This window comes from Seriola dumerili, unplaced genomic scaffold (genome assembly GCF_002260705.1).
Source record: "Seriola dumerili isolate Sdu_G_001 unplaced genomic scaffold, Sdu_1.0 BDQW01000149.1, whole genome shotgun sequence".
Taxonomy (NCBI): domain Eukaryota; kingdom Metazoa; phylum Chordata; class Actinopteri; order Carangiformes; family Carangidae; genus Seriola; species Seriola dumerili.
This window is the reverse complement of record NW_019174404.1, coordinates 24,286,936-24,311,576: the sequence shown is the minus strand read 5'-3', so window position 1 is coordinate 24,311,576 and position 24,641 is coordinate 24,286,936.

The following is a 24,641-nucleotide window of genomic DNA, read 5'->3' as shown; positions in this document are numbered from 1 at the left end:
CCTCTCTCGCTGTCACTTCTAGTCGCGTTGCTCTCCTCCCCAGTAATGTTAAATTTAGCACCGAAAAAAACATAATAGTGGTAATTTAATAGCGGTTCATGGGATTTATTAACCCTCAGGGGTCCCTCTGTCCTTTTTTGGACATTTTCTTCACTTTTCTTTTTTGATTTGCTGATCATTTTGGCTGTGTTACAGCTGAAGGTATGGATTTCTGCAAGAAAGTGTCTTTTTTGACATATTTTTAAAATCTAATGTCAGTTACTGTTACAGGTCTATTATACACTGGTAACACATTTTGTACCCTCTGGGGTTCCTCGTGTCCAAAAAAGGACACACAAAGAAAATGCTATAAAATCATCATATATCAATATTTCTCTTTATCTCTTAAACCACTTTAGTTCTGCTCAAACCTACCAAATGTTTATTAGTTTTCAGGATTTTAACCCTTTAAATGCCAGTTTGAAGACATGTTGCCTCTTGTTTTATTAAAAAAAACAACACAGAATATGAGATATTTTCCACATAATACATGATGGAGGGATGTGACATTGTTTTATATCAGAGTCTTTTATATCAAGACATTTCTCAAAACCAGAATATGATCAGGGTGACTTTTGAACACTGGAAATAAATCATGTACTCATCACTGCGCTCTCTAGTTCTCACGTTAGCTCTCTCGCGTCACAGCGGTCACCAATCGCATGTAAACGCCGTGAAAGAGGTGATGGAAAGGTGTGCCGCTGTCAACATGTCAACAGGCGGCAGCGCAGTGATACGAAGGGAGAGAAAATAGTGCCAGGTGATTGCGAGGTCTGAATTTTTTATGGACAATGATTTTGTGATGCTAATGTATTACTCTTTTGAACGCATATTGTTTTTTGAAGCAAAGCGCTTCATCTTTGTGACCCCAGCAAACTAGCCGGAACTACTTTCTTCAACACCAAAACCGGGCCAGAACTCTGCTCACAGGACGCAGTGGGGGAAAAGTCACTGCTGATGCACGACACTGATGGTGACGATGTCATACAACTTCATGTCAAACAACCCAAACTATCCCTTTAACTGTAGTTATTATTTACAATAATACATCATTTGACAGACACTCAGGGGCAGAATGGTGGTTGCCACTTGATCAAACTCATAGCTTTCCAGTGTTCCATTTGGAACCCCAGATCCCTAACCACAAGGTGGCCACCAACACTCCACTTTCATTTAATGATAAAGATATTTATTTAGAAAAGTAGCTAAATCCAAGAGAAAGAGCCGAATGGAAAGTCGCCTTGACACACTGTGCCAGAAGCAGCTGGTTTTGGCTCAAGGTCAGATCTCTGCTTGAGCAACGCCAACACATACCTGCACAACAAGTAAAAATTGCTTTACACTCAGCAGTTTCTTAGACACTTTGTTTTTTAACTTCATTAACTAGCTATAGTCTCTCTTAGAGGTAAAACAACTGGGCACAGGAGTTACAGATGAAAAAAAAAACACTTACCTTCTTCAAAGTCCTTCTTAGAGCAGATGAAAATGATGATTCATTGATATTGTGGCGTTAACGCCATAGTTTAGGATTTACTCTCATTGAAATGGGGCACCAGTCCTCTAGGAGGACAACAATGAATTACTTCATTGCCAAATTTATCAATCTCATATCGGAAGCCATGGCTTCTCGATTCAATGGATCTCCAGTCTCTACGTCAAAAGAATACAACAGGACAACAACTGGGTGTAAATAAAGGAGTTTATTTAACTAAACTACTCTCTACAGAGTAAATGCAAGGTGTAATAATCATAAAGATGAAAATAATAAGGAAATGAGCAGTGTGATGAGTTGGCAATGGTGGGAGAGGATATGTTATGGCTATACACTATGGCTATACAGCTAATGATACTACATCTACGAATTAGGTTTGATGATTAAATATTGCTATATTTCGACATCAACCCAGTCATGAGCAGAGTGTTAAGACGCTGGATCTAGGTGGATTCTCCTGGAGGCCGTGTCCCGTTATCACGATGACGGATTCTGCCGGTGTCTCAGCGGTTCAGCTCTGGTGGAGTTTGCCAGGAGACTTTCTGTCTCGGGCACTCTTGATTTCTGCTCGGCTTCTCTGCAGGCGGTCGTGCAGATGTTATCTGCTGGTGTCTCTTGCGGGTTGATGCGAAATAAAGTCTAATGCTCTTCACTTTGGTTGGATAACTTTAGAGGAGACTGGCGTTGACCAGATGACTCTAAAGTTGTCAAAATCTTCAAAAAGGAAAACTTGATGATGATTAAAAGTTACAAAATTACTCTGAGGCACTTCTGTTGCTTTGGTTCAGTTGGTCTTGACTTGGCTTATAAAAATAAAAGGTCGTGCATGTAGATAAAAATCATGTTACTTGGAGCTTGTGGTAAAGAAAAATAAAAGACGCGAAAAGTGCAAAAATGACTAAGAGCCATGAGTTTGTGGCTAGCAGCTTAGAGCTAAGAGTTTACATGGCTACAGAGCCGGGCTTTGAGCCGGGACTCTGAGCTTTGAGGAAATATCTCAGCTTCTAGTTTCTGCATCGTTTCTCGGTTCTCGCATCTTCTTGTCGTCTGGGTTTCTCTGATTTTCTTTCTCTTCTGGTTTCTGGATTCTGAACTGATTTTCGAGGCTTCTGACCCTCGGGGCTTCTGACCTGACTTAGGCTTAGGCCTGGAATTGGCTTATTGGCTTTTTGGCTTTTGGCTTTTGGCAATGTGTGAATTGTTCACGACTGTTTTATCCCCTGGGGGCTGGCGCATGTTTCATGGGCACCACCCGTCTTCTCCTGTGTTTCCACTTGGAGAAGAGAGTAATTTTCCACTGAATCTTTAGAATAATTTAAATCCAGAGTTTACTTATAAATTCGCACATCCGTCTTCCACCATGACCACAAAACATTAAGTGAGATAACATATAAAACTATTTGCACTAATAATGGCAGAGAGGAGTAATAGGAGTGTTGATTTCATATTACATCCTTCAAACCTGGAATTAATTATGATACAAGTGGTTAACTGATCAAAATACAATATAAACATTTCCCAAAGCTAATAGTCTATACATATGGATTACACAGCAGTTCTTCGACTGTAATAATAATAATATGGACATTCTGGGTGTCATGTAGTGTGTTACCTTGTGTGAGGGATGTTGACAGTATGGTCACATGAAGAACATTGTCTTAAAATCTACATGTTACATTTCAAACATTCTATGGGATAGAAGTTTGGGGTTAAACTATTGCATAGGAAAATCTCATGAGTTAGGGAACAGTTAGATATTTAATTTTACATTCTTCCTTAGATCTGTGTCTGTGAAGAGTGTTCTGCTGGTCACTACCCAGGATTGGAATGTGGGTTGTAGTTTATGACTCTTATCTAGAGAGGGACAGAGGAAGGGAGGTTGGTGTGTGTGTCCATGCATGGCACAGACAGGCCAGGATTCACACCTTAGTGTTAATCAGTCCTTTTGTTGTTACTTGTCCTATATAAGAAACAATCAAATATCATTAGACAAAGTCTTATTGTTACAAACTGGAGATTTTGCCTATATTCTCCAGTTGTCTGGTGTCCATTGGTTGATCCTCTGGAGCTGACCCTTTGACCTTTGGTCTGGTTCTGTGTCGTTCGGACATGCTAAAAGCATGGTCTGTTTGTGGAAGAGGGGTCCTTTGTCTCTGTCTCCTATCAATTTGATAGTTTGATGGTGGGAAGAGTCGCAAAGTGTCAATTGTGGGTCCGTAACTCTGCATGTCCTTATAATGAACTTCCTTTATGGCTTGTGACTGATGCCAGGCCACGCATGTATGCTACAATATGTTTTTCCTAGTTCTGCCTTGTATTCTTTAAGAATAAAAGGTCTTTGTGTCCCAGGGGTATTGATGACTTCAGATCCATCCGGATAAAGAAGGACGAAGGGTCCTTCATCCAAATCTCTGTTGAAGTCCCTCATTTTTTTCACAGCCTGATGAAGAAGACTTTGAGCAGTGCTGTCAGGGTCTGTTGTCTAGGAAAGTGTTTTCCCACGTAGTGGCTTTAAACCACATTTCTGAGCAGTCATCAAGCCAAGATTTATCTGCAATAGAAACATAAGGTGATTCTATATCTGGATTAAAGAGCAATGCTTAATTCAAAAGTGATTGTTTCACACTCAGGTGTGAACCGCAAAGCCTGCTGGGAGTTGGAGTCTGTGAGGGACGGTTTTTGGCACTCTTTTCTTTGTTCAGGCCTGAGGCTAGGAATTAGACTCTGAGGTCAGGCTTCAGACGTAGGCCAGAGCAGGCCTGCTCTAGGTCGACCACATGTTCAGGCCCAACACCGCTTTGTTGGCCAACAGTCAACATTCTAAATCTGTGTTTTTTTAGCCTTTCTCTAGACTGCTGATTGTGTGCTGCACTAGCACTAGTCAAGTTGAGTCCATCATTTCATTTAAAAAAGTGACCCCACCATTCTTCCCTTTTGTATTGACCTTTGGAATTTTTAAATCAGTTTTTTCAGGTGAGTAACAAAAACTAGTTAATACAACCAGCTTCTGAAGCACAGTGAAGTGTCTTCCTGTCTTTAAGAATATGTTTTTTTTGCTAGTACCATGCCCATCAACAACACTGTTTGAATGGGTGAAGGGAGAATTAATGAGTCCACTGAGCATCCTATCAGTAGGGAGAGTCCTCTGGTAGGCCCCGGAGAAAAAGAAAACATTATGGATCAGAATGGATAAATTGGTGGACAGTTCACATCATTTGATTTACATTAATCGCAAATTGGAGACACAGAGGGGTAAAATATATGTAACATGACCTCTGAATAATGAAAATGATGAATCACTTTAAATCGAATGAACCTGTGCCTGCTGTTCATTGAACAACTATGAATACAGGAAAGTGCAGTCCTCCATATTTTATCAGCCAACATAGGAATAATTTCCCTTTCCCAAGCCTTCTTTATACATTAAACACACACAGAATCATTAGAAAAGAAGTTGAAATATTTACTGATGAGCATCTTGCTCTCTGATGAAAGAGAATTGAATTCCAAAAGAGTATAGCTCTCACAAGTGGCCTCAAAATGAGGGATGTTTTCGTTCACAGCAACATAAAGGGGAACACCAAGGAGCTAAATATTATGCATCAACTCAGGATTTGTCATCAATACATCAGCATACTTGTTTACAACAAACCCCGCCTCTTCTGGGTGTGGCGAGTGGAGGGTCTGTAAATAAATTGAGCCACTACACTTCTGTCTACACTTTCACGGGTTTATGGTAATAAGGGTAGATGGGCGTTACACCCTTACAAGCCTAACATAACAAGCCCAACCGGTTGCCAGACAACGCCACTTTGGGAATTTCACCCAAAGAATTATTTACCTTTCATACATCACCAGTAAGACACACAGGTTCGGTTACTCAAAAGGCAAGAAACATGGTTCCAAGTTGTTACAAAAAGAGTGCACTTTATTACACACATGGCAGTCACACACACTTTGTGGTATACTCCCAAGATCCCAGGGGAAGCACAGCACACAGAAGGGGGGGGGGGGGTAACACCACCACCACCACCACCACCACCCAGGTCACCACCACCAGCAGCCTGCAGCAACTAAGAAGGATAAACACAAAAAAGGGAGTTACACTAACAGAAATGGGTTAACCAAAATGTAATGTAAAGAAAACAAAAACAACAACAACAAATATCTAAATTACATAAAGAAAAATATCGAATTAATCAAAGTCAGCCATTGAAATTAAATGGGCAATTAAAGTGGCTGAACCAAATAGATTAACAAAACACAAAATACAAATTATCCAAAAATAAAGGGAGTAACTCTACAGTCATACAATTTAAAATGAGGGAATTAAACCCAGGTTAAAAGGTGGTGTCGGCAGCCCACTGCACAGCCAAACAGGCTGTAGCCAAAAGCGGTGAGGCAGACAAACCATGGCACAAGCCGCGAAGCAGCACACAGCAGCACTAAGGTGCAAAGCAGCCCCCTGGAGAACAACAATAAGTAAATCAGACACCGGAGGAGACAAAGCCAGAGAAAGCAGTAGACAAAGCAGCAGCGGTCCCAATCAGCTGGTGGTGACATCATGAGATACACCATTGGTGAACTCAGCCAGCTGATGATTTTATGAAAACATAAAATTAGTATTGCTAAACTAAATGTAAAAATTAGGCTTTTCAGAGCTAGATTAAAAGCAGCATACCTGTTTGCAGAGTCAGAAACATGCACAGGGAGAGGGAGGGAGAGAGAAACCCACACAGCTGCCGGCAGCCACTGGATATCAGTCAGTATAATGCAGAGAGAGAGGACACTTACCACCACAAAACAAGACCAGGCATCACACTGGAGCATGTCGCACTCTGTCGCTGCTCTGCAGTGAAACACATGCTTTAAGCATGATGAGACCACATAACAGGTGAAGTGAAGCAGCAGCGCATGGCATTACCTGTGAGGGCAAACAGCTACGACCCAGAAGTGACATGTCAGGGGGGAGCGCAAGGAAAGACGGGGGGAGGACTGCCGCAATTATATACAGCCGCCCCAATGATTAGTCTCCAACTGCGCTCAATCAGATGCAGCAACAACGCAAAGAAAATAACCACATTTCTATGCTGCTACATGGGCAATAGGAGTCATGGGTGGATTAGTACAATACAGAATACAGCTTCCACCTTTTCAAATCGTGTCCAAAATTCTCTCAAAGCTGCAGCAGATTGAAAACTAACATCAAAACCTTTATTCAGTGGCAAAGTCAAAATACAGTTCAGGTCGTTTGCCGTGAAGCCCAAGGCTTTTTGTACAGTACAGCCCCTCTCTCTAAGAACAGCCCAGGACCCTATTCATCCCAGTTACCACCTTCAAGGTAGCCTTGTCTTTGCTTGCCGCCAAGTCCCAAGGCTCACCCATGCCCTTTGGGTTTTAAACTATGACCCAGAGCTGCAACACTTTAGATTCTGCCATATGAAGTTTTTTTGTGTTATATTTTTTAACACATTTCCATATCATGTCAAATGACCATCAATGCTTCAAAACCCAGCTAGATATAGTCACATATATACAGCAACAGACAAATGTGGGTAGGTTAAGTCAAGATATTTCAAAAAGTGACCCTACCAGTCTTCCCATTCATGTTGACCTTTTGAACTTTTTCCAATCCCGGTTTCTCCAGGTGATTAACCAAAACAAGTTAATGCAAGCAGTTTATGAAGCACCGTGAAGTTGGTGTCTTCTAATCTTTCAGAAGATGTATTTTGCTGGTACCATGCCCATCAACAATGCTGTTATGGATACAGTCATGTCCGTAGAGGGGTTTTGCACAATTGCAATCGGTAAAAACTATGAGGCAAGCCAACTCCCTTTCTTTGAGCCCCTGACAAAATTCCACACTGCCCCATACTACCCAAGAAAAGGGACGATCCCACATGACATGCCTAATCATCTCCTCATCTGAGCAGACAGTCCTAGGGCATGCTGGAGACCTTGTCAACCCATGGCGATACATGACTTCTCATACTGGCAAGCACTTATGGAGGCACAGCCAATTTAGGTCCTTGAGCCCATTGTCAAGCCTGCAAGGTTGAATCTCCCTATAAACCCTTGTCGGTGTTCCAATAACTACAGGGGCAATGACTCTCTGTCTGACCTCTTTATAGAGGGCCCTGTGATTCAATTTCACTGCTGGTGCAACAGGAAGAAGCTCTCTCGCCTGGTAAGCAAAAAGGAGACAGAGGAAGTAGCCAGAGGAATGTACTACTGGACCAGATAATTCCCTACACAAAAATGAAACGAAAATGCAGTCCAGCTTCAGCAGTAGATGTGGCACATCTCTCCCCCTTTTTCTACACCAGCCAATATGCGGACTCTCGCCACATACTCATATCTCCCACCCCATATGAAACCAAACATGAGGCTCATGAGAGGCATCTTCATGCTGACTGGTAGTGGGTATATGTATGCTAAATATAGGAGAAATGGCAAAACATCTAAGTCAGGCACCTACTCATACAGAGAGAAAGCTTCTTCTGAACTGTCTCAAGACTCCATGTCCAGTTCAGTGTGGCACCATGGGCTGTCTCAAAGCTGCCGTTTCAGAACCTTCAGAGGCCCAGGGCAGAAAGACAGTCACCTAGGTACATCCGTCCTTTCTCTCCACCTCCCAAAGTACTTAACTGAGGACTCCGCACAATTAAGTTTCGATCCAGCCACCCAGCTAAAGTCCCGCATAATTTAACCCCTGGGTCAGCCCGAATAGCTCCTGCCAAGGGCTCCATATAAAGCACATAGAGCAGTGGTGAGAGTGGGCACCCCTGTTTGACTAAAACCCTGCTCCCCCCACCCACATATAATGTGCACAACCACGCTACAAAAACTTGGCCAAAACCTAACCTCTCCAATACCCTAAACATAAAGCCCCACTTACCTCTGTCAAAGGCCTTAGCCTGGTCAAGACAAACCAGTATAAGCTACAGGTGTCTTTCCTCAGCCCAAGCCACAGTGTCCCGTATGAGTTGCAGGTTCCATCTCACCGTGCGTCCTTGCACTGCACGTCTGGTCCACGTGGACCACATCCAGTAGTGCCATGCTTAGCCAATCTGCTAAAACCTTTGCCACAAGTTTATAGTGTACACAGAGCATGGCCAGCTGTCGCCAGTTATCCATATCAGAAGAGAGATAACTCCAGTGGCCAAAGTCTTGTACCTTTATGGAGTACCTCAGTCAGCACCTCCAACACTACTGGCCTGAGTGTGTTCCAAAACTTAACATAAAATCCCACAGGCAAACCATCAATGCCTTGCACCTTGCGCCTGTTTATCCTACAAAGAGCACCTTCAGGTTCTCTTCATTCAGAGTAATTTTTCACTTCAAACTGACACTTTTTTTTTTTGTCAGATTGTGCTCAGTTCACCCTGGAAATTTTGGAATGTTCATCTGTGCGTTTCTCTTGCTAAAAGCAGTTTATTCTGTGTTGAACATAGTGTTAAATTGTTTTTAATTCATTCAGACTCATTTTTCACTTCGACTGTCATTCCCCCCAGTAAAATCTAAAAATTATGTTTCCTATGTGTAGGAGCAGTGATGTGTTTTCTCACTTTCTCACCAGGGGTAATGTGTGTGTGTGTGTGTGTGTGTGTGTGTGTGTGTGTGTGTGTGTGTGTGTGTGTGTGTGTGTGTGTGTGTGTGTGTGTGTGTGTGTGTGTGTGTGTGTGAGTGTGTGGAGGTGTGTGTGGGCGGAGCTGTGGGTGTGTGTGTGTGTCACGGGGGGCTGAGTGGTTGTCTAATATCACCTGCACCTGGCTGAGAGTTTTTTTTGTTGCTTGATATACAGAGAGGGTGAGGTGGGACTGCGATGTTGTGGCTAAACTGGACAAAGAGCGGTCAACATTAAGTATTAGATTTTTAAATAATTAATTTGCATTTTATTGATCATATTTATTAGTATTTGATCACCTACCAACCACTAAGAATTCTGGCTCTCACAGACCTGTTAGTTCTTCTTTAAGAAGCCCTCCTGTTCTCCACTCATTACCTGTATTAACTGCACCTGTTTGAACTTGTTACCTGTATAAAAGACACCTGTCCACACACTCAACCATTAACCCACCTGTGGAGATCACAAGGTTCTTTCAATATGCATTTGTTGATCCACTTGGCAGCACGTATGCACAACTGGGGACCACTGTGGGCAACATCCACATTTCCATTTGAATCATTTAATGGGACTTTGTTTAAATTCTTCAATTGAACAACATGTTGTGCCAGCTCAAATGGTGAAGAGATTCCTTAGGTGGAGGGATCTTTCAACAAAAGAAGGGACTACAATGGCAAATGCAAATGACAGCATAAGAAAATAGTTTGCAAAACTCCAAGGTAGCCTTGGCTTAACAAAGAAGTCAAAGGAGTTTCAAAATAATGTCAGAAGTTTTGGCTCAAAGAAAGGTAGCACATCTGTGTTGCAGAGGATGGCAATTGAACATTTCACAGGAATGACAGTTCATTCAGGTTTCATTTGTAGTAGTGTTGTCTATCATTCATATAATACAACTCTTAAAAAGAGAAACAATTCAGCTGTACAGTTAAGTGATGGAACATTCTGTGAAATTATGACCCTGGTGGATTTTACATATAAGGATGGGGTCTCTTCTGCATCCACCACAAATAGCTTTTGTGTTTTAGTAAAAGAACTTGCAAAGAGTGGACAAAAGGTTTGTAGAGATGTTCAGCTAAATATATCCTCCACATTTACTTATCTCACACCAATAATGTATCTCACACCAATAATGTATTTGCCATGCATCCTTAATCACTCCAACATGAATGTGTAATGGTTAGGTCCAAGGACAAAATGTATGTCATTCCACTTACAAACAATGGTGAAAGGGACTAAAAACTAACTGAATCTTGGGGAGCTACTTCTAGCTTTCCAGAAGCACAAGTTTTCCAGTTATTGTTTTTCAGTAAGCCTGTTTTATCGACATAAGACATTCAAACATGAAATGTTCTCATTTTGTGATCACTGATTCCAATTGTGGAGTGTCATTGCAGTGAGTGAATTTCAAAGTTCTTTGAATGCCACATAGACATTTACTTCACATTTACTTGACTGCTGTAGTGTGTGTGATGCCACCTGCAAAATTACAATCTAGCGGCTGTGCAAACCTTTAACCACTTACTGTTCAGCAGAACACTCACTTTTTCTTGTGTGCACACCTCTATTTTATACACTTGATTGAAAAATGTTATAAATGGGCTTATTATCACAGTAATACATTTCAACACTTTCAAAAATAAATGTACAAGTAATGTACTTAAATACTTTGTATTAAAATGTCTTTAATATGCTCTCAGTGCATTAATACAATGATAATTTTGAGTATACATTTAAAAATATACAAAAATATTTAACAAAAAACCTTAAGTACACTGTAGTAATTACACTCTTTACAACTTTCACCCACAGTATATTTGAGTTTACTATAGTACAATTAAAAGTAAAAGTGTGTTAAAAATGTTATTATGATAGAATAAGTGCACTTAAAAAATTACATTCAAATGTAATTAAAAATATACTAAAACTTCAGGGGATTAAAATGTGTATTTTTAAAATATGCTTTCAGGACATTTTTACAATGATAATTCCGAGCATACATTTTTAAATACACAAAAAAAATATTTAACAAAAAAGTTAAAGTAAGTACACTTAAGTAATTACTCATAACTTTCATTTAAAGTATATTTTCCTGTAATATAATCCCAGAAAGTATACTATAGTACAATTATTTTAAAGTGTGTTATTATGAAAAATAGTTTAAAGCATGATGTTAGTGTACTTTTCATATATTTCCAGATAGTATATTTCTTTGTAAGTAAACACAAAAACACTTATTTCACAGAGCACGTAAACTGGGACGTCGTAGTGGGGGGGTGGGACTGAATACCTAGGGCCCCAATGGGCAGAGGCCCCTCAAAAAGCGAGGGATGAAAAGTTGTTTTTTGTTTGCAATGTTTTTATTACTTTCTAAGTAATTACTATTGTAAATAACTTTAAATTGGCTGAATAAAACGTTTGAGTGACTGAACCTTCTACATAAAAAAAGAAAAAATAGTGGAGGCTCACTGTCACCCTTCACAGAAGGCGCAAAAAGAGGATTCCCCAAAACAGTATCATAGCTAATAGCGAGTTGAGTGCCTGCTAATGCTGGAGCGCTAATTTGCACCAGATAGTCAGATAGTCTTTCCCCAAAAAGGGAAAATTGTAGAGGGGCCTGTCCTTGTAGCAGATAGTGAACAAGAAGATGTGATAGAGGATGATGGAGGTGAAGAGAGTGAGGGAAATGAAGGCTGCTCTAAGGGTGAGGAGAAGGATGAGGAGAGGACAGAAGAGGAAGGGGAAAAAAGTGAGAGCACTGCAGAACAGCATTTGCCAGAAGCTTACTGATCATCAGAGAGACACAATTGTTTGCAGTCTGGCTAGTTAAGGTGCAGAAAAAAAAAACATTACCAAAATGGCACCTAAAGACATGGAAAGGAAATTATCTTCAGTATGTAAAGTCAGCCAATGGGTATGAGAAAATTAGAAGAGATTGGCTTTATAGTGAGAGTGCAGAGGCTCTGTACTGCATCCCATGCCCTCTGTTCTCTCATGTGCAGACAAAACCATCCAAATGTGCAATGAACAGCAAGGATGGACTTAAGTTAGCGAACATCAAATGGCAAAAAATGTATAGCAAATTACCAGAACACACACACCCCATAAACAGTGCTATTTGAAATGGAAAAGCCTTAGGCACCTATTATTGGGGCTTTTGGATGTGACCCTTTATTTGGATTCAAGAAATTCAAGAATTCAGAGGCAAAACCTCAAAGTTAAATGATGTCCATAATGGCAATTTCCTGGCACTCTTGAGTTGTTGTCACATTTACCCGAGCAATTACAAAAAGTAAGGCAAAAGAAAAGAGGGTTGAGGTTAACTCATTATGTCAGTGCTGAGACACAGAATTCATTGAGCTATATGGCAAAAGAATGCTTAACACTATCCTGGCAGAAAGAGAAGAAGCCATCTATTACTCTGTGATATGTGACTCAACACCAGAGATATCTCACAATGAATAGAACGTACTAATGGTAAGATATGTACAACAAGACAAAGACAGCTGTGTCAAAGATAACTGAGAGGTTCATTCAGTTCAAAGACTTCCACAAAAAGACGGGCAGGGAAATTTCAGAAATGATTCAAGCAGCATTGCAAGACAGTGGCATACCAGTAGAGGATTGTAGAGGACAAGGTTATGATAATGATGCCGATATGTCCGGAAAGGTGAAAGGAGTGCAAGCTCAGATTTTAAAAGTCAATCCACTTGCTACATACTCCCCCTGTGCTTCCTATACCCTCAATCTGGTGGGTGTCTCAACATTTTTTGGAAATGTTAATCGTCTCTAAAATCTCTTCAGTGCTAGACCAGAGCAATGGCCGATCTTGAAGGAAAAAACAGGATGTGCTCTTCATCATCTCTCTGACACTCAATGGAGTGCCTGCATTGCTGCTCTACTTGCAGCACTAGAATGTATGTTAGACACAGGCAATCTGACAAGTGAAGCCAAGTCTGAGGCAAAGACAATTTCAAGACCTTTGATGCAGTTGTCCTCTCTGTGTGGGTGATTGAGACCCGAATCCTGATTCTTCTGGCAGGAGATACTTCCCTTTGTCCATTTTTTTGCAATGGATAGCATTATCAGTAACTTGAATACAAGGTTCCAGACCATAGCAACCATATGTGAAACATTTGCACCCATTCTGAAGCTGCCAGATATGACTGAGGAGCAGATAAAGACACAATACCAGGCACTGACAAGAAAATATCACAAGGATCTCACAGTAGAATTTGAAAATGAAATGCTGCACCTGAGCACATTATATAGTGCCACATTTCCACATACTATTCTTGAGCTCCTTAATGCCTATCTATAAGATGCAGCTACAGAGCATTTTAGGAGAAATTTATATTGGATTGAGGATTTTCTGCAAACTGCCTGTGACTGTTGCTGGGGGTGAACGGGCTTTCAGCAAGTTGAAACTGGTGAAAAACTACCTGAGTTCAACAATGTCCCAGGACAGACTGAACAGCCTTGCACTTCTCTCCATTGAGAGTCAATCAGCAAAAGAATTGGACTTTAAAGACCTTATCAGTGATTTTGCTAACAAAAAGACCCGCCAGTGGGAATTTACTTGGGAATAAACCCCAGCCTCATGTCTATCAGTATCAGTACCCTAAAATGCATCAAAGTTTGAAGTTTGAAGTCTAACTTAAGATTTTTTCAATCATGGCAAGATCGATCTTGTTTTCCTAAACATACATTTCACGTTTTTTTAAGCTTTCTAAAGTTTTGATTTATTCAATTTCAATTAATAAATCTTTTTCAGCTTTTTGTCCTACAGTACATTTTGGAGTGGGCTTGGATACTAGTAATATTGTACATACTGCAATGTATAGGCTAGCAGTTATTTGAAAGCTGATTCTTGTTTCTGCAAAGTCTTGTCTTGTTTCGTAGTCTTGTTCTACAAATAAAACATATAGTGAAGTCTTGTTCTGATGTCTTTTATTACGCAGTATAGTGCATTTTCTCAATGTATGGGTTAGAAAACTAAGATGGTATTTTTTAGCTTTGTCTTATACCTTGGTAATGATAAGCAAGATGAGCAAGTTTTAACAGTACTGTGCTTCTCTTTCCTTGTTTATTTTAATGAAATATATTTATTTTGTTTCATTTATTCTTAAAGCTTTGGCAATATTGTCGTGATATTTGTGCCAATAAAGCAAAATTGAATTTAAATGAATTAATGAATGTAATCTAATCTACAGTTTATACAAGTTTATCCAAGTTACAAGAAAAAAGACTTCAACCTGTCAAGGTCTCGGCCATCGACCTGCCTGTGCGCTGTCCGTGGTGCTGAACAGGTAGGCTACTGAAACACAGATGAACCTGCTGCAGAGAAATCTTCCTTACAAGAGGCATTTTGCTTATGCAAAAAAAAAATCTATTTAAACAACATATTTACGTGCCTCAAAACAATTCTGTGAACTGACAAGGAATGATAAAGCTGCGTGTGTATTTGAGAGAGAGAGAGAGAGATAATGATAGAGAAAGTTGAAGAGAAGGTAGAAGTGGACTTTTCAATGCACAGCCTATACTGCGTGCAATGTTTAGTTATTTTTGACTTACTCAGAGCGCTGCTTAGACCTGCTCTGTCCTGACCCATGATATTTTCTAATGAGCTGACTCGAAACTCATTGGCAGGTGTATTTTTCATTTTCATATTACATTTGTCGTAACTTATTACAGTTTTGAAAGCTTAAGATTTTCACCTTCCCACAAATGTAACAAATCCGAAGATTGCTTATTACGTGTCTAGTAGGCAACTGCTATTGTTGCTATGTTTGTGGGAAATGTATTACATTTGTGGGATTATTACATTAAAAGCTGCAAATTTGTATTACGTTTGTGGTTTATTACATTTGTGGGCTGTTATTACGTTGGCAGGTGGTACAGCCTCCCACTTTCAGTGCTGGCAGCCGTTCAGAGTGTCTGGACTGGTTAGAATGACCTCTGCTAATCCCTTGTCTGAATGGGAGGAGCAGGATAAAAATAAGACTTTGCCCCTGACTTATGCCCTCTGTGCTAACATAATGCTGACCAGTTAAGTCTGTTTGTCTTTGTGCTAGCATATGTGTCGTCTTGTATGCATATGTGTCAGATGAAATAATGTCATTCATGTTAAGAGCTAAAATGGACCAAATTTTATTGGCTGTGGTTCAGGAGGTAGAAGCGGGTCATCCACCAGTCAGAAGGTCAGTGGTTTCATCCCTGGCTCCTCCAGTACACATGCTGATGTGTCCTTGGACAAGATATTAAACCCCAAATTGCCCCAGATTATGTCCCATCTGTGTGTGAGTCTATGTGTGTTAGAAAAGTGCTATGTATAGAACAAGCACCATGTGAATAGGTGAAAGTGATCTGTCATGTAAAGCACTTAGGTTGTTTAGACTAGAAAAGCACTATATAAATGCAGTCCATTTACTTTTATTACCAAATAGCTTGTCCAGTGAGGAATATATTATATAATATTTTGTCATGTTTTTTGAAACACCTTGCTCCCTTCCTCATGTCATTATAGACATTATGTGAGGAAAGTGAAGGTCGCAATTCATTAACACTCCCCTTTTCAGCTTTAAGTCACTCATATTAATGGTTTATATTTACTAGTGTGTTTGGTAAAGGTGAATGATGCTTACTGTTTGTATTTGAGTAAGTTGAGTAAAGCTGTTGGGAAAGGTGGTTCTTTACATGACAATGTGATTAACAACTGTTGTATTCAGGGTGGTTGTACTGTCAGAGTAAAATACCATAACTTAACAGTTGCTGTTGAAATATGTACCTCTTTAGTTTATGTTTGCTGTTATGTTACTGCACTGAAATGAGGTGCCAGAAGTAATATACACTCACTGATCATTTTATTACAAACACCACACTAATACTAGGTGTTGATGTTGAAAACATTTCTTTCAGACTCTGCTCTATGTTGACTTGACTTTTGATTATGACATGTCCATTTGTCCATTAGAAGATGAGTAAAAGGAATGAAAATGGTCAGCCATATAACTCAGACTGTGGCATACAAAACATGATTGATTGGTATTAAGGGGCCAACGTGTGCCGAGAAAACATCCCCCACACCGTTACACCTCCACCGTCAGCCTGGACTGTTGACACAAGGCAGGTTGGGTCCAAGGATTCATGTTGTTGATGCCAGATTCTAACCCTACCATCTGCTGCCTCAGCACAAATCCAGATACATCAGACCAGACGCCGTTTTCCAGTCTTCAACTATACAGTGTTGATGAGCCTGTGTCCACTGCAACCTCATGTTTCTGTTCTTGGTGACAGGAGTGGGACATGTGCATTCTTAAATGTTTTTTTCTGCTCACTAAAGAGTGGTCATCTGAGTTACTGTTGCTTCTCTGCAAGCTTGAACCAGTCTGGCCACTCAGTTCTTACCGTATCTGCAATATTTTTTTCCATTGCACTGTTGCCACATAATTGGCTGGATAATTGTATTTTGATGCAGTTTGCTGGTGTTTTGCCATGTATGGTACAGAAGTTTACATTACAGTACATAGAAAGAGAAAGCTGTACACAGTATAAGACCTGTTCTTGTATTTGTATGAGTCCGCTTGTAAAAAATTATCAGCTGGCAGACTTTGTGTCATAGCTGCTGAAGCTAAATTAAACTTAAGCAGGCTGCAGTTCAGAAAAGGGGTCAATAGTCAGCAGTGGGTTGCAAGCAGGTCTCTGCTTATGCTGCAGAGAAGAGCTGTTCCTGGTATCAGTAGTGCTACCGTGTTCCAGCATGAAGAGAAGATAGATCCGTTGAGTTCATGCTGCCCCCACAGCAGGGGGAGAGAAGATGTGTGTTGTACAATGTTAAGAAACATGCATGACACGTGAGGCTCTGCAGAGAAGCGTTCTTTCTAACTACCCGGTAAATCCACAGTTTCCCATTCATCACCTAACTTTGTCAACTGTTTTTATGTTCCCTGAGGGGAGACTCACTTTCCCAAACTTTAAAAAAACCCTGTGTTAGAGCATGTTAACTAGCCATATGGAGTTGCCATTTGAGATAAGTTAGATTATGTCTGAGCTTCCAAAGCAATCTAGTCTTATACAAGCAGTAATGTTAAAAAATAATTTAAGAAAACATAAAGTGTGGGGAGTGAAAATTGCTGTGATGGAGTTTTATTATTCTTTTAGGAAAGAAAGAGTTGGTAGTGATAGGAATATTGTATGTTCTATTGTAGTTTTTATCCTGTAAGGTTATCGAACTGCTACATGAATTACAGAGCAAACTACTGTTTTGAACAACTGATGCAAAGTAAACTATTACAGGCAAAGTAAAAAGTCTAGGAGCTTAAGAATCCATTCAAAGCACTAAAAAATAAACAAATTAATTTGTTCATACCAGAGTTGGTCCATTATTTGGAGTTTGTTCATGTGTCCCCTCTGATCGGCTGAGGCCCTTTTCAAGTTTGGCCAGATGTTGAACATCTTCATCTGTAAACTCAACATTTACCTCCAAACAGGGGTAAAAGTACAATTTAGCAGGTGAGGGAACTGCCCAATGACCTGTTCGACTCTGGCCTTGCGCAGACCTGGCATTAACATGTGTCTCAGGTGGTCCGATCACAAGCGGTCAGCTCTAAATTCAGGTGTGAATGCACCAAAGACATGTTGAGGATACATCTGAGGCTTGATCACTGAGGTCACATTCAGAGGTGGTCTGGGCCACATGTGGCACATTCTTTTCGGAGCGTGAACACAAATGTGTCCAGGGCCATGTTGAAAGACTACCTACTCTACTGATGGCCTCTGTCACAGTCTTGTCCTGCCACATTTTTTAAATGAACTGAAAATTTCTCTGCACCAGTCAACAAGTGATAATCACACATAGTGCTGATCTTTATAACCTCATGAATTTATATTGTTGCTTTTTATGTGTTTCTGAATCAGTGGTTCTCTACTTGTCTCTACTGGTTCTCTGCAACAAATTTAAAAGGATCATCACCTTGTGTGATGATCTCCGGTCTGGTGTGTGTGTGTGTGTGTGCACCCATCTGTCTTGCTGTCTAGACACTCAGATTTATTCACTTATGAATCAAAGGTGGCAGAGTGCCATTCCGGATTGTTCTGACCCACTTTAACCACTGCCTCAAAATAAAGTGGTAGTTAATCTGCCAAATCTGGCTTGTTTTAAAGCCAATCATATGTGTAAAGTTATGATCCACATTGGCGTCATGGCATCATGGATGGTAGTATGTAAAAAGGGGGAAAAAAAGTAAAAACCAAAGGGCTTATAAATAAATGGTACATGTGGCAGTTATGCTGTTAAGACATATTATTTAGATTCAGCAGAGTTTTGGATCATCAGAAGTTTTTTGATTGAGGTAAATGTGACTGATTTAACTAATACAGGACACCAAGACGGTATTGGACCTTGCTCAGATGTATGATTGGATCACCTGTAATCTAATCTAATGCTGTAATATAAAAATAAACCATCATTCAACTTGTCTTCAACTTTGCCTGAGTGTGAGTACATTGGGTTTTCACTACAAGGTTGGATTAATTCTGTGGAACACAAGTCAAAAACTAGAACAGCTCTGCAGACTAAGTGGCCTAAGATTTTGGAGTATGGTAAAATGGCCACATCACAGGTTATGCTAAACGAAGAGGTAGTTTCAGTAATTTAGTGCGTAGTGTTAATCTACTGTTAGTTTGCTTTGTGACAGTATTGAATCATGTCCACAAACAGTAAAAACAGAAGAAAGGAGGAATGTAATCCCCATACAAAACTGCCTCTCCAGTTTACTAACCAAAACCAGCATATGCCAATGTTGTATCATGTAAAGCAGACACTATCTCTGTGTCTTTTTAGACACCTAGCTGTTGCCTTGCTTTTTCCCATCATCTTAATCTTGGACCAAGGTTTGTTCTCCACCATTTTGACCTAATACCCCTTCTTTTTGCTTTGAATCTAACATTTTTATTGTATGAGAAAGACAGTACTTTTTCTATATTAAAAGTTATATAGTTTAGTTTTAATATATTGTAAATACTTTCACTTAACTGTGTGTGCTGGAGGTACCCCTGGTCAAGTGACACTACTTTATGTAACAAAGCTGTGAAAGCTCGGCAGCCACATTGCAGACATTACACGGATGAACTCTTTAAAACCAAGCCAGCTCTTTCGTAACATTATATAAGGTTATGCCATCTGCACAGACTTACTCATTGTTACATATTTGCCCAGCCGAGGGTTAGGGTGATGGGGGTGGTCCAGCACACTGTGTCACATTATTGATTCCTTCTCTTCCAAGTAAAGTCCCCTATATACACACCCCCTCGTCCCACATAGTGTCCTGTTGGACAGTGGACAAAACAACAGATATGCAATATAGTGATTTCTATCCAATAAAATGGCCCTGCAATCACCACATGTTGGGATTGGTTAAACTATATTCTAGATTTAAGATATCCTGATTAAACTATATTCTGCATATAACTAAACTAATTTTAGTTCAAAGGTAAATGTTATTACAAACTCAAAATTTAGATTAGAGTTGAATCAACACATGTCTGTGTTCAAGGATAACCTCACCTAACATTGCATAATCTCGCTCTGTAAACAAATCCTGCATGTTGCCCATGGCTCTTGTAAAGAAAGGCCAGTCATTTGTACCCCATTTGGAAATGTGTAGGAATAAAATAATAATTAAAGCTGCAAGCAGTGTTGAATGGGCCCTTGCACTGTTGTGGATGCTGGGGTTGCTGGCAGGAGGCCGGTCACAGCCATCCTGCATTTTCACGACCCCATGACACTGTGCTCACAAGTAAGATTTCCTACATTGACTGTATGGCAGAAGAGATGGCGTATTGCATGCAAGATGCACTAAACATGCATTATCTTGCTGTACATCAAGTGCAGACGAGACCATGCAAATCTCATGTACATCAAATGATGATTGTCTCTCCAGCGTTATTTCCTGTATCCAGTAGGTGGCACTATGACTGTGACTTCATATTGCCATGCAGATGTCTTCAGTTTGGGACTGTCATCAAACATGTGAAGTTTGGGGCCGATTGGGCAAGGTATACTATAGTTCTAATAACTTCCTGTATAATGGCGAAGCATCAAAACTCCCCGCACTGGCACAGCCACGCCATTCAACTCATTTTTTCAGTGAGTCATACTAAGGTGGTTATGCATTTTCTGACCAAGATTGGAGAAGATTGGCCAATATACAGTATATTGAAGTTAAAATGACTTCCTGTTGTGAATTTGCTGGACCACCACCCGTTCAACGACCGAAGCTTCACAATTTTGCATCACAAAGGTGTTACGGTTGTACTGACCACATTTGGGGTCAATCTGATTAAAACTTTTGGAGGAACTTGTTTAAGTCTAAGTTTTCACGCAGTTTTCATACATCTAGGTTAATCCTACTGTAGGGACTTCGATGAAACATGACATTCCTCTGTCATGGCGAAACCACGAAATTCACCACGCTCCCACAGACACGCCGTTCAATGACCATTAAAAAGCTTTGCAATTTAACCAAACGTGTAGTTGATCTGATTAAAACTCTAGGAGGAGTTTGTTAAAGTAAGACAGCTGAAAATGGCGACAAAATGATCCAAAAGTGCGCACTAAATTCAAAATGGAAGATGTCCCGTTGAATTTAGCTTATGGATCCGAAAGGCTTTTTTGTAGATACCCATGGGCTACACATGCCTACCAATTTTCATACATCTAGGAGAATTGTAGTGTGGGGGATACTATTCCTCTGTTGGCTAACTATCGAAATTCGCCATGCCACCATGGACACACAGTTCAACGACCCTGAAAAAGCTTCACAATTTAATATCAATTTAACATCACAAAGGCCTTACGATTGTGTGAACCCAATTTGGAGTCAATCTGATTAAAACTCTAGGAGAAGTTCATTAAAGTACGAAGCCTGAAAATAACAACAAATTGTGCAGCAAACTTGCGCACTAAATTCAAAATGGCTGATTTCCAGTTGGGTTAAGCTTATGGGTCCAAGAGGCTTTTTTGTAGATCTCAACAAGGTAGACATGCCTACCAATTTTCATACATCTAGGTCAAATGTGCTGTGGTGGCTACTTCATTGAAATTTTCTAGGAGGCACCCTTGAGCCGTTTTGCTAATCCCATGAACAACTCCACAGGCACAATCTGAAGTTGATCTGCCTCCCTCACCTATGCCCAATTCTGTTAATAAAAAAAAACTGTTCATAAGTCCAAACATGTCTGCCAAGTTTCATGAGTTTTTGCACATCTTAAATGCCTCAAAACTGTTTTTGTAAAATGAAAATTATTGCAGGAAATCCACATTGTGTGGCTATTTCTATCAACACAATAAATAATGGAAATGTTTAAATGTTGTTGTCCAACAACACTGACAGTGAAGGATCAAAAAACGTGCTGATGTTAAATTGGTAAATACTTTCATCTGTGGAGGTGGTGACAGTGCTTGAATTTCCATCACATTCTGTTCTTAAAAGTGTTGCTACCATCACCTGTCAACAACAGCAGAAATGAAGTTGCAGGTAAGAAACTGAACCTCTGAATACTGAAGACAGAATAATAAACAAACTCATCGGCAGTTAGTCTGTCATTTCATCAGCTATATGAGCTGTCAGGATAGGTGCATGAATGTCTTCTTCAGTTGAGGACTGTTTTGAGTATTGAATGAACAATCTTCTATATGTAGGGTTAGTTATTATGTAATTCACCTGAACTGTGCTATTAACAGGGATGCTAATTTTGGCTAGCAAAAAATATGCTTAAAACAAAATGAACTTACTGGAGAAAACTGAACTGCCGACTCTTCTGAGTGTCTTTTAGAACAACTGAACAAGAAATTTTCAGGCAAAAAACATGTTAGAGCTAACTTTGATGAACTGAAAACACAATGAAAAGTCAAATGTCCGACACATCACTCTAGGCCTCTATCCGGATTAATAGGCAGGTCACCCTGTATGCCAATCACGCGATAGCCATGCCCTAAAACCACTCTGCTTTATCGTCTATTTTCTTTTAAATGGGACCATAATTTGAAAAATGAATATCATCAACAACAAATTTTCTCATAGACTTCAATACAATCGGACTTACTTTTTGCAACCAGTGGAGTCGCCCCTCCATTTTTATATACAGTCTATGGCGCTGATCTGTGGGCGATCTCCAAGACACCCGCGATGAGCTATCAAGAATCAGCACCACAGGGAGTGTTGTATTTGTGCCAGATCTTGATGCTTTCATTTGACACTGCAGTTGTTCAGTTAATGGACTTGTGAAGCAAGAGGCATCTCTGGGTATGTGTTCAACTATAGTGCAAATGGACTGATCTCAGAGTAACCATCGTACAACAAGCAGCTGAGCAACAACAAACTGTGGGAAAGGAACCTGAAAAGAAAAACAGACACAAACAACTCTTGAGAATTGTTGATATAAAAGGATAGACGACGACATCGTCACTTAGCATTTTAATCCCAGCCTAGTAATACCCGTGGTAAATAGGTAAATGTCAAGATACATATTGAAATCATTCACATCAAGATTAAAGCTGATCAAGACACACTGGTAAACTTTACCTTTGGGGAGACTATCATAAAGGTTCATTTTAGACCTCCAAAAACCTTCCAACAGAGACGTCCATCCTCAACATTTTGTGTGATATTTTCCAAAACAAATACTGTACATTTTGCTCTCCCCCGATTTAACAGCTTACCTGTCATGTACAGGAAAGGAACAGGGTTTATACTATCAAAATTGTGTAGGTCAGAGAGCCTGAGTAAGTCTAATTCTAAAGAGGCCCACTCCATGCCGACATATTATATATATATTTTGAATTCTTTGGATTTGAGAATTAAGCTGACTTGGGCTAATGATGCTTTCTATCTCATGCAGCAGCAACATCAATTACTGTTTAAAAATACAGGGAGCAGCTCTACTTATCAAGAAAGTGATAATTTCCCTCACTGTGTGTTTGGGTGTTTGGCAGCAGTCTCATTGAAGGGTTGACCCCTTATCCCATATAAATTTAAAAAACGTACTGCCATCCTGAAGAATTCCTGAACATGCAAACCAGAGAATTTCTTCGTGTGAACGAAGTGTTGCATTAGATCAGCAGCGTATCAGACAACAAATATGTCCTCAGCCAGACCTCTGGCTTTCATTCATTCAGCCTCCTGTTAAACACACATGCCTCACCTGTTGGTGAGGCATGTGGTGAGGCATGCATCAGTTTAACAGGAGGGACTCACATTCATTAACATACCAGACCGGCTACCAAATCAAAGACCAGAGAAACTCAGATTACAACACATGAGGGGGTGTGGCTACATTCTCTGCTCAGGAGGATATTACTCCACTATATCTTTACATAGAAAACAGTTGTTTGCTGCTGTATAAAATATTTTAAACAATTGAAAAAACAAGAAAACGGTTTTGGCAGGTATGCATTTGCTGTGAAGTGTTGGGGTGGGGGGTAGTTGTGAAAAGTTTCTTTTTGTGAATTGAGGTTATAGGTTATCAGTTATATTGAAGGGAACTGGGCTAAGTTGTAGTTTACCCTGAACTGATTGCATCACACTTAGATTACATCTTGTTAGAGACACTAGGAACATGGTTGTTACCCTCCTTACTACCTAATAAATGTAACCAATGCCAACAGGTTATGTTGCTTCCCTCTTCCCCAATTGTAAGCTGGGTTGTGACGTCTGCACACACCTCTACAGAGAAGTCACAGCACAAATTATAAAATTAGACAACTTTTATGTTATATGATGAAAAATGTGAAAGAGTTATTGGTTCACCTGCCATATTGTGGTGGGACAAATTTGGTGATGAATGGCAAACACTGCGATGGATTCACCAGGTAGTAAGAAAGAACGCCTCTCTGCAGAGCCTCATTTATGTCCAACAGGTGAGTGCCCTGACGTAAACAATTTTCTGGGGTGTGTATACTGTTCTAGTGGACATACCTGGCCTGGCATCACTCACAAGCCATTAAAGAGGTTCATTGTAAGGACATGCAGAGTTATGGATCCATGGATTCCCACCATCAAACTATCAAATTGACAGGAAACAGAGACAAAGGACCCTTCTCTCACAAACAGATGAGCTGTTAGCATGGTACAGGGATGCACAACCAGACCATGGGTTAAAGGGCTCTAGAGGATCAACAACTGGACACCAGGAAATTGGAGAGCATAGACAAAATCTCAAGTTTTTAACGATAAGACTCTCTCTATTAGTATTTGATTGTTTCTTATATAGAGAAAGTACAATCAAAAAGACTGATTAACAATAAGGTGTGATTCCTAACCTCTCTGTGCATGCATAAATACACACACACACACACACACACACACACACACACACACACACACACACACACACACACACACACACAAACACAAACACAGAGGGAAAGGGGGAAAGGCCCAGGCTTGCTCAGAACCAGCAGCCCCTCTTCCCTCTCGGCTCTTCATG